Raw genomic sequence first — 10,035 nt, forward strand, 5'->3', positions numbered from 1 at the left:
CAATGAGAATTTCTAACCTGTAGATACTAAAATGAATATATAAAATTACTAACAACTCCTAAAAAACAAAAAAATTACAAAAATAATTTCATACTTCTTTTAAAAGTATAGGTTTAGGAAAAACTTTTCATGGTCAATATTACACATAATTTTTTAAAAAATAATCAAACTAATTGAAAATCTATTAGATTTGAAAATTTACAAAAAAAAACAAACTTAAAGTTTAGTACATTGCAAATTACCCCTCCAAAGTTTGAAAATTTTCAGTGATTATTTGTAGTTCCTTGATTTTAATAGAATTTTTAATAGTTTTGTGTATTTGTAAATTATAAAAGTTTAGGGTGTTTATTATTACAATTTTTAAAACTTTTGAGTGTGTTTCTTTTGTAGTTTTCTAAATTTAATGTGAACCCACCTTATAAGTTTGACTGTGGTCATTATAATTTTAATATGCTTAATCGATTGACTATATAAAGTATATAAACCATATATTACTTTACTTTCTCGCATGAACTAATATTTGACACTTAATAATTTAAATTATTACTTTTAAATTTAATATAAATAGGAGCTTTAATAACATTTATTTATTTACCTACAAGATAATACAATTTCAATTCTAATTTTTTACTTGAGATTTTATCTATAGTTACGCATATCAAATTAGTAACTAATATAATAATTATTTTTGCTTAAATTAGTATGATCATAGTTGGTCACTCACTATGAAAATATTACATGGCGAAATATATCATAATCTCCTAGCTCTAATTTTACAAGAAAATAATCATTCATATCTTCAGTTTTACTTCTATAATACGGAGAATGAGCTATAAAATTGAATGAGAATATTAGATAATGTAAATATGAGTGAAACCACAGAATGAGCTATAAAATTGAATGAGAATATTAGATAATGTAAATATGAGTGAAACCACAACTAAAAGTTAATGTGAATATGAGTCAAACAATGAGAATATTAGATAATGTAAATATGAGTGAAACCACAACTAAAAGTTAATGTGAATATGAGTCAAACTTCAACTAAAAGTTAATGTGAATATGAGTCAAATCACAACTAAAAGTTTAATGGGCACATTGCATGTAAATTCATATAGAAAATTCCATTGCGAATTGAATGATCATCCATCTTTTAAAGACTTCAAGATACTAATTAATAAACAAAGATACTGTACTAGATCAATGTGTTTATAACTCACAAATAGTAGATCATGTGGCGATAGTCTAGATTTATGGAAACAATAATAATATTTCATTTAAAAGAGAGATTATTGAGTTGATGATCAATCCCGCAAAAAAACATTATTTTCTCTTTTTTATTCTATTTTTATCAATTTTAATAACCATGGTATTCAACCACGTGCACTGCACGTGCAATCTAACTAGTATATATAAGAGGGGGATGCTTCCCCTGCCAAAATGCGTGAGTGTCAATATATATAAAACATATGAATTTCAAATTAACATTCATATATCAAAAGGAGACACATCATATGAAGATGGCATATAAAATGTTAAGTACAATGCTCCACCTGTAAAAGATACACATGTTATAGCTATCATATGAGCAACCACTTAAACCACGTGAAAAAGATTCTAACCCTCATAGAACCAATGCTTACACAAATAGCGCAGAATTGGACCAAATACCAACACATAGATTCAAAAACCACCAAAGTTAACATAGTGTGAGACAGGCATAAATTTGCTACGCAACCACAAGTAAAAATACATAAATTATCATCCATCCCAAAATTTAACCACACAAGTGTTCAAACCCACAAAAGCCTACATAGTTTGAAACATGTTTAAGTTACTTAAAAATATTATAAGCCCAAATAAAAGAACATAAGTTTTTCATCAATTTTAAACAAAGTCAAAAGACAATAAATGAATTGTAAAACCTCAGAAATTTGAATATTATATGATAAATAATAATAAATGTATTATATCGTGATAAATATCATATTTTGATGTTTGAATATTCTAGGAATTGATTTGAGATCAATTCAATGTATATGTGTAAATATATGAGTGCAAATGCAAAAAAACTTGCATGAAGAGAAATCTGGAAATAAATGACTAATTAAGAATTTATGTGTTTCAGCCATCAATGTATTTCGAATCTAGAAAAACTTTAAAGATAAAAGTTGTAGCTCGATAGAATTCCAATGTATCTTAAATCATCTCATTCTGAGGTTAAATGTGAAAGTTATAGCCAAAATTCCAAAAACTGACAGGTTGTTTCCAGATTCTAATGGGTTTCGGGTTTGGGCTTTTTGAATCAGGTTTGCTGCTATATAAACACATGTTTGTGCATAAAAAATACCTATCTTCATCAGAATTCTAAACTCTAGCAGTTCGTACCTTCATCTCTCAAACTCTAACCCTATTTGTGAGTTTTTGGAGAGATCTCGAGGTGTTTATCGAGGAAAAGGAGAGGTTTTGTGGCGTTTTGTTAGAAGAGAGATATTGTGCATGTGTGTAGAGACTCGACACGACGTTTAAGGTAAGATCTCATGCATCCAAACCCATCCCTATAGTTAAATAACTAGTTTAGATCTTAAATTGACGGTTTTCTTGGTGAATCTTAATCCAATGTGTTAAAATTAAGTTTTTTGATATTAAATCTTAAGCGAATGTTAGATCTACATAGTTTTCTTGTTGTTTATGATAGTGTGATCATTAGGAGTGATTAATTTTTTCAATTTTAACTTGTTAATTATTATAACTTATGTGTTAACCCAAACATTTTGTCTAATTGAGATTTCATATTGATTAGAGGTACTTAAAACCCTAGGTTTGGGGTAAACAAGATCTAAAAATATGGATAAATAATTATTATATCTGTTTTAAGTTTCATGCAAGTATGTTTATGCTAATTTTATCGATAACTAGGGTTCTTGTGAAAAATTTGCTTATTTTGGTTGTTAAACTTGATTAGGTTAAATCAAGAGTTTAAGAAATATTAAGATATTTTTTTCTGATATGTAGAAATAAAGTTTTAATCTTGTCATATGATTTATAATGACAAAATACATATTTTTGATGAGTTAAAAGTTCTGCAAGTTCAATGCCTGAGAACCAGTTTTGGTTCTGTCCGGTCGACCGCACACTTAGTTGCGGTTGACCGCCGAGCCTGCCCGCGCATGTTTGTGCATGAGAGTTAGCCAGTCGATCACTGCCTTAGCGGTGGTCGACCGCTGGGTGATCCAGTTTGTTTTTTGAGTGTTGTTTGCGCCATTTTGGTTGTGTTCGCGAAGTTCAAGCCGTGTGATGTTACACGTGCAGTCATGGGCACGTATGAATAGTGTCATAGCACACATATGAGAAATCCAAAAGGGGATTTTTATAAGTATTGTTCATATTGACAAGAATAATGAGATACGTGCACGAACACTTAGTTTATGTTCTTATTTTAGTATACATGCATAGTTGAGATGCATAATATGTGTTTGAGTTGATGGAAAATATAATATCATAAAATAAATTGTTTATCAGTTATTGATACTCAGTGTGGTTGTTTATCCTATAATGAGACCTCGGCGGTACCAAATACTCAAAGATGATTGGTGTGTTTTTTCAGGTGGGCTGATGTGCCTATTTAGCATTGTACAATCATCTAGAAGCAAACCCAAAAATAGGGAGATAAAATCTATTGCCGCAGAACGATTGAGTAATAACGTTAAATCCACATGATATTGTGAGAACCTTACAAAAGTATCGTTAGTTCATATATCCAGAATAGGGAGATAAAACCTATTTTCTCAGAGCGATTGAGTAAGAACCTTACAAGAGTATCACTATTGCATGTGGAGATGCACATATATTTGTGCTTACATTTATAGGTCACACCTATGTTAGATTACCCATGTGTAGGGTACACATTAGATACGTGATATACATGATATGGTCCATGATGATGTTTGAGCTTGATGATATTTCCTTATGTTTGCGCCAACTACCCGAGGGTAGTTCGAGTTTCTCACATTGGCTCTTTATGGTTGTAGTGTTACTTTTATGTATTGCTTCTCTAGTACTTCTTGATTGGGATCACTGATTAACGATTCACAATTTGAGACATATGGTATATATACGAGGGTTTCTTGATTTAGATTATTTTGTTCGACGTACCTGTCTCGTGTTGTGAGTTTCTAATTATTGATTTCCTTTAGATTTTTTTACCTTTAGTTTGAGATTAATGTTTAGGTATCTACAATTTAAGACATATGATATATGCATGAGGGTTTCATTGTTTGGATTATTTCATTCGATATATTACGTCTCGTGTTGTAGATTAAGTATTAATTCTATTAGATACGTGAAAAACAATCTAGGTAGCCTTTGCTTAATTGGTAGAGTTTCCATTACATCTAGCAGCCCTTCCCCTTAGGGTGGATGAAGATGATCTTGCTATAGCGCTCTGAGCTTTGGAGGGTTGCAAGATGATAGAGTTCTTACATAGTCACCGTCGTATGATTTTACCATCAGAAGATCCACCGTAGTTTCATGTTTTCATGCAGACATTAGAGTTTTGTATATCATATTGCAAGGACAATGCGCCTTACTTTATGTTCAGTTGATTCATGTTGAGATACTCATTATTTGTTTCAGATATCAGATGTATTTTAGATTGATCACTTGAGACATGATTTTATGTAAGGCCCCAGGGTTCACACAAGGCTACAGTCCAAAGTGAAACACGGTTTGTCAAACCTGCCAATCACCAAACACCATGCTACGACATGTTTCACCATCATAGTGACTATCTCTCTAGTGGAATCAACAAATAGATAAAGGTACAGACAAGCAAATAATAGAAGTAGAATAAAACCAGATATGCACAGAAGAAGTGTCAGTAGAAATCAATAATGAGCCCAACAGAAGTAGAATAGAATTATCTCTGAGTCTAAAATAAATCTCTAATACAATGAATCAAATAAAAGTTCGCTATGTCTCTCAGTCTCTACAAAATAAAATGCAAGTCTAAAATCTAAAGATAACAACTAAATGTGGAGTTCTGCAATAAATACAAATATAATATAAGTATCTGAACAGAGTCTATGAAGTAATCTCATTAACCTGCGACTCTCCATGCACCGGACTCCCTACCTGAAAGGGAGGAAAACAACGAGCGTCAAAGCGCTAGCGAGAGCATCTCCACTTCTCTCAAAGGGAAGGGGTAGGAGTATAAGAAAATAGAGTCAGTATATATAAGTATAAAATCATTCATATAACTCTAACTGGAGATTTGCACTAAGGAATAAACAATACGAGAGTTAGTATGTCAAACGAAATAATCCAAACAAGGAAACCCTCATGTTTATACCATATCTCAAATTGTGGCTCCCGAATACAAATTCCGAACTCTATGAATGAAAAACAAAAGTCAAAAGCAACATACTCCAACCCTCATACATACAGAATAAATATCTCATCTCGAACTACCCTCTAGTAGTTGGCTCTAATATAAGAGGATCTCATCCAACTCAAAAGTCACTATAGGCCATATCATATATACCACTAACTCAAGAATGCACCCTGTTCATGGGAAATCTATCATGGAAGAAAAACTACAACTTACAATTCATATATGTGTGCACCTCCTTGTGTAATAGCAATAATTTTGTAATGTTGTTACTCAATCACTTTGCAGCAATAGGTTTCATCTCCTTATTCCAGATACATGAAATAACGACACTTTTGTAATACTCTTACTAAGTCGTTCTGCGGCAAATAGGTTTTATCTCCCTATTTTCGGATAACATAAACTAACGACACTTTTGTAATAAAAATTACTCAATCGTTCTGCGAAAAATAGGTTTTATCTCCATATTTTCAGATAATGAGATAATAACACTATTGTAATACTCTTATTCAGTCGTTCTGCGACAAGTATATTTTATCTCCCTATTTCTGGATACATGAATTAACTATACTTCTTCATACGTACTTATCAATTCAATTTGTGACAAAAAGTATGTTAACACAATATATTCTAAGCATACATGCACATATCTTGGTGTGCGTGTCCATATCTGGTATTCACCATCACCCTAGGTACTAAACAACTCATAAAGATTGCATTATAATGTTACAAGATCGAGAACTCCCTCGAAAATCAAAACAAAGCCAAACAACATGCACGAGCCAAAAACTTTGTGGTGGTCAACCATAAGCAGCGGTCGACCGCGATGAGTTCCAGAGACTACCCTGGTCTCTGTCCTGCATGCGGTCAACCGCCTCTAAGGCACGGTCGACCGTGAACTAATTTTCCTGTTTGTATAGGTTTCTGCACAGTTCGTGTTCGTGTTGTGTTTTTGTGGTTCAAACTTGTTCCAAACAACGTGAAACTTGCATGGTATCATGTCAACAACAGATAAAAACTTCATGATACAATCACAACATACATAGCATGATTATTTGCATAAAGCTTATATTCAAACCTTAAATCATGCATAAAAACTCAAAACGAAGAATAAATCATCTTTCTTTAGATTAAACAACGTTTAAAATCATTTTCCAGATCTTAAAACTTCTGTAAACTCGTTTTTAATCTTTTTAACATGTAAAGACCTAGTCTTTATACATATAATACAAAAGAAATTACTTTTATTCATAAACTAGTCAATTTAGCTCTACAAAACATGTTAAAAACTCTTTAAAAAAAATTTTAAAAAACTGGGTGATGGATTAGCAGTGATAAAACTCGCCTGAGACTTGTAGAAAAACATTTAAGATACAAAGTCCAAGAAGATCTCCAATCCAAAAGTCAAGAACCACACGAAATCCCACTCAAAAGCCTCCAATCTTCTTTAAAAAATCAAATTAGATTTTATGGGGTGTTTGGTGGCTACTAGGGTTCTTAGAAAAATGCAAATATTGTGAATATTTGATATATAAGCCAGAAGAAATAGATATAGGCATTAGAAATCCGAAACCAACTCAAAACAGGAGAAAACCCTCAGCAGGTTTCGCGTTCGACCGGACTGTGGTCGACCGTGACGGTCGACCGGACTAGAAATTTCCAGTTCTGCATATATTTGGCCATTGTGCAGATATATAAGCCAGAAGAAATAGATATAGGCATTAGAAATCCGAAACCAACTCAAAACAGGAGAAAACCCTCAGCAGGTTTCGCGTTCGACCGGACTGTGGTCGACCGTGACGGTCGACCGGACTAGAAATTTCCAGTTCTGCATATATTTGGCCATTGTGCACGTTTCGACTCGTTTCTTTCTCATGTATGAACTTTTTATACTCTAATACTTAGTATCATACTATTATACCATTAAATGATATTTATCATATTAAATATCCGCATATTATAATTAATCACACATTAATTATATGATTCAAAAAAATTCCAGGCTTTACATTCACCCCCCTTAAGAGAATTTTGTCCTCAAAATTCCACAAACATATCTTAGCGATTAATAATACATTAGCATAAATCTTCAGATATGAATTATTATAATGTCTACACTTAACAATCTAGGATATGAATACTCTCACTTAACCCCTAACTAGACGAAACTAGTACGTCAGGTGAAAAATCCAAACAAGGAACCCCCATATATATACCATGTGTTGCAAATGATTAGGAGCTAAGTGTTAACATCCACATTCTAGCTTTATATGTATATATGATCATAGAAATAAATCATAATCAATCTATTTACCTGCTCAAACATATGTGGGTAGTCACAACGTACATTCTCTTCGTGCTCCTAGGAAATATCTTCGGCTCCTTATCAGTTCCACTGAACTTTCACTAATAGAATGACTTTATTCCTAAGCTTTTTATATTCTCTAGTGAGAATGCATACTGGAATCTCAACGGTACTCAAATCATCCTGGATCTCGACCTCGGGTGGTTCAATCACCCTCTGCTGCTCATCATCACGCAAATGCTTCTTAAGCATCAAAATATGAAAGACATCTTGTACACTCGACATTGATGCTGGAAGGTCTGATCAATAAGAAGAAGCCTGATGCGCTCGATGATCCTAAATGGACCAACATATCTTGGGGCAGCTTGCCTCGTCTACCGAATCGCTGAACACCCCTCATCAATTATACTTTTAGCATAACTAAGTCTCCGATCTGAAACTCTAAAGGTCGTCTTCGTTGATCTGCATAACTCTTTTGCCGACTCTGTGTAGCAAGAATGCGCTCTCGAATCGATGCCACCTTTTTTGTGGTCTTCCTAACTAACTCCGGACTAAGTAATAAACTATCCTCTGACTCCGCACAACATATAGGCGATTTGCAAGGCCTCCCAAAGAAGGCTTCATACGGCACCATTCTGATGGTAGCTTGATAACAATTATTATATACAAATTCAATTAGTGGGATGTGGTCCTCCCTGTTGGCCTCTTTGTTTTTATGATGTTTAACAAACAATTTACCACTAATGTTGTTTGTCTAGTGTTGGTATATTTCTATTTATTATAGACAAACAACGAGTTGTAGGTTGGATGGATTGAGCCTACACGATCATATCAAAAGGAGGTTGGCGGAATTGTGGAGTGAAGCAACGTCAATTCAAGTTAAAGATCAAGTTCAAGCTTCATCCGCAAGTATACCAAGTCAAGCTTAATTGAAGATCAAGATTGCTTGGGTAATGTAGTTTTAGATTTTATATTATGTGTGTTATATACTCTAAGCTCAAAATCTATACACACACATTTATTTGTTTCTTCGTATATATATATATAGTTACATATATATACATAAGTTTTGGTTTCTATGCATATATATAGTTACATATATACATACATAGTTTTTGAGTTTTCATGTTTATAATATGAAATCACATATTTCATATTTACTATTGTGTTTTTGAATTGTTTCTTCGTATATATATATATAGTTACATATATATACATAAGTTTTGGTTTCTATGCATATATATAGTTACATATATACATACATGTGTTTTTGGTTTTTATGATATTACATACTCTATTGTGTTTTAGTACTTATTGCATAGAATATGTAATTTTATGAAAATATTGTCTTATTAGTTTATAGACTTCAATATTAGTTTATACATGTTTTACTAAGTCTATAAAAACATTTCACAAAGTTTCAAAAGTTGGTTTATGTCAAAACATCAAAATTCAAGTATATCATATTTTCATGTTTTGGACTTGTTTTGTAAAATGATGATATTTGTCACTGTAGCATGTTTATTATCATTCCTACAATCATTCCCCAAAGTTTTATATTTTTTGGAATTTATTTGATATTTTTAAACAACACTTTAAAATCAGTAAACCAGTTTTTGAATATGTCAGTTTTCGGTCTACCGAATCGGTCGACCGAACCTGAGTTCATATGCTCACTGGGCGACAGAAAGTCTGTCGGTCGACCGGTCTGGTCGACCGATAAAATTTCCGGTCGAGAGTCTGTCGGTCGACCGGTCCGGTCGACCGATAAAATTTCCGGTCGACCGATGAATTTTCCGGTGGACCGACGAGAACTTTTTCAGCTTCCAACGACTAGTTTTCTTACCGTTGCTTGGGGCTGTTTTTGTATTTTGCTTGGGTTTTTGGCTGAGTTCTTGGGAGGCTATATATACCCCCATTGCATTCAATTCTAGACCCTAACAAGAGAATGGGTTAAAATATTTTAACAAGGGTTTAAACTTGTTTAGTGTTTGTTTAAGTTTGTTTTAAGAAGCTTTTAAGCATTTGAGTGTTTCGGTTTTGTGATTCAATTCTACAAGAGCTTGAGGAGATCATCTATTGGTGTTTGAGCATCCAACTCTTCTCCTTCCACTCTTGATCTATTGAGAAGTTTTCTAAACTCTATTTCTAGCTTTTTTTATATATTTGATTATCATTGTTATTAAGCTAGAACTACATTGAGTTTAGTTTTGATTTATATCTCTTTGTTCACACACAACCTTTTGAGCTTATTGTATTTACATTCATAGTATAATTGGGTTATGAGATTGTGTAACTTAGAGAGTGAGCTTATAATTCGTTCTCATCCATTGTAGAGAAC

This window comes from Asparagus officinalis, chromosome 6, assembly GCF_001876935.1.
Source record: "Asparagus officinalis chromosome 6, Aspof.V1, whole genome shotgun sequence".
Taxonomy (NCBI): Eukaryota; Viridiplantae; Streptophyta; class Magnoliopsida; order Asparagales; family Asparagaceae; genus Asparagus; species Asparagus officinalis.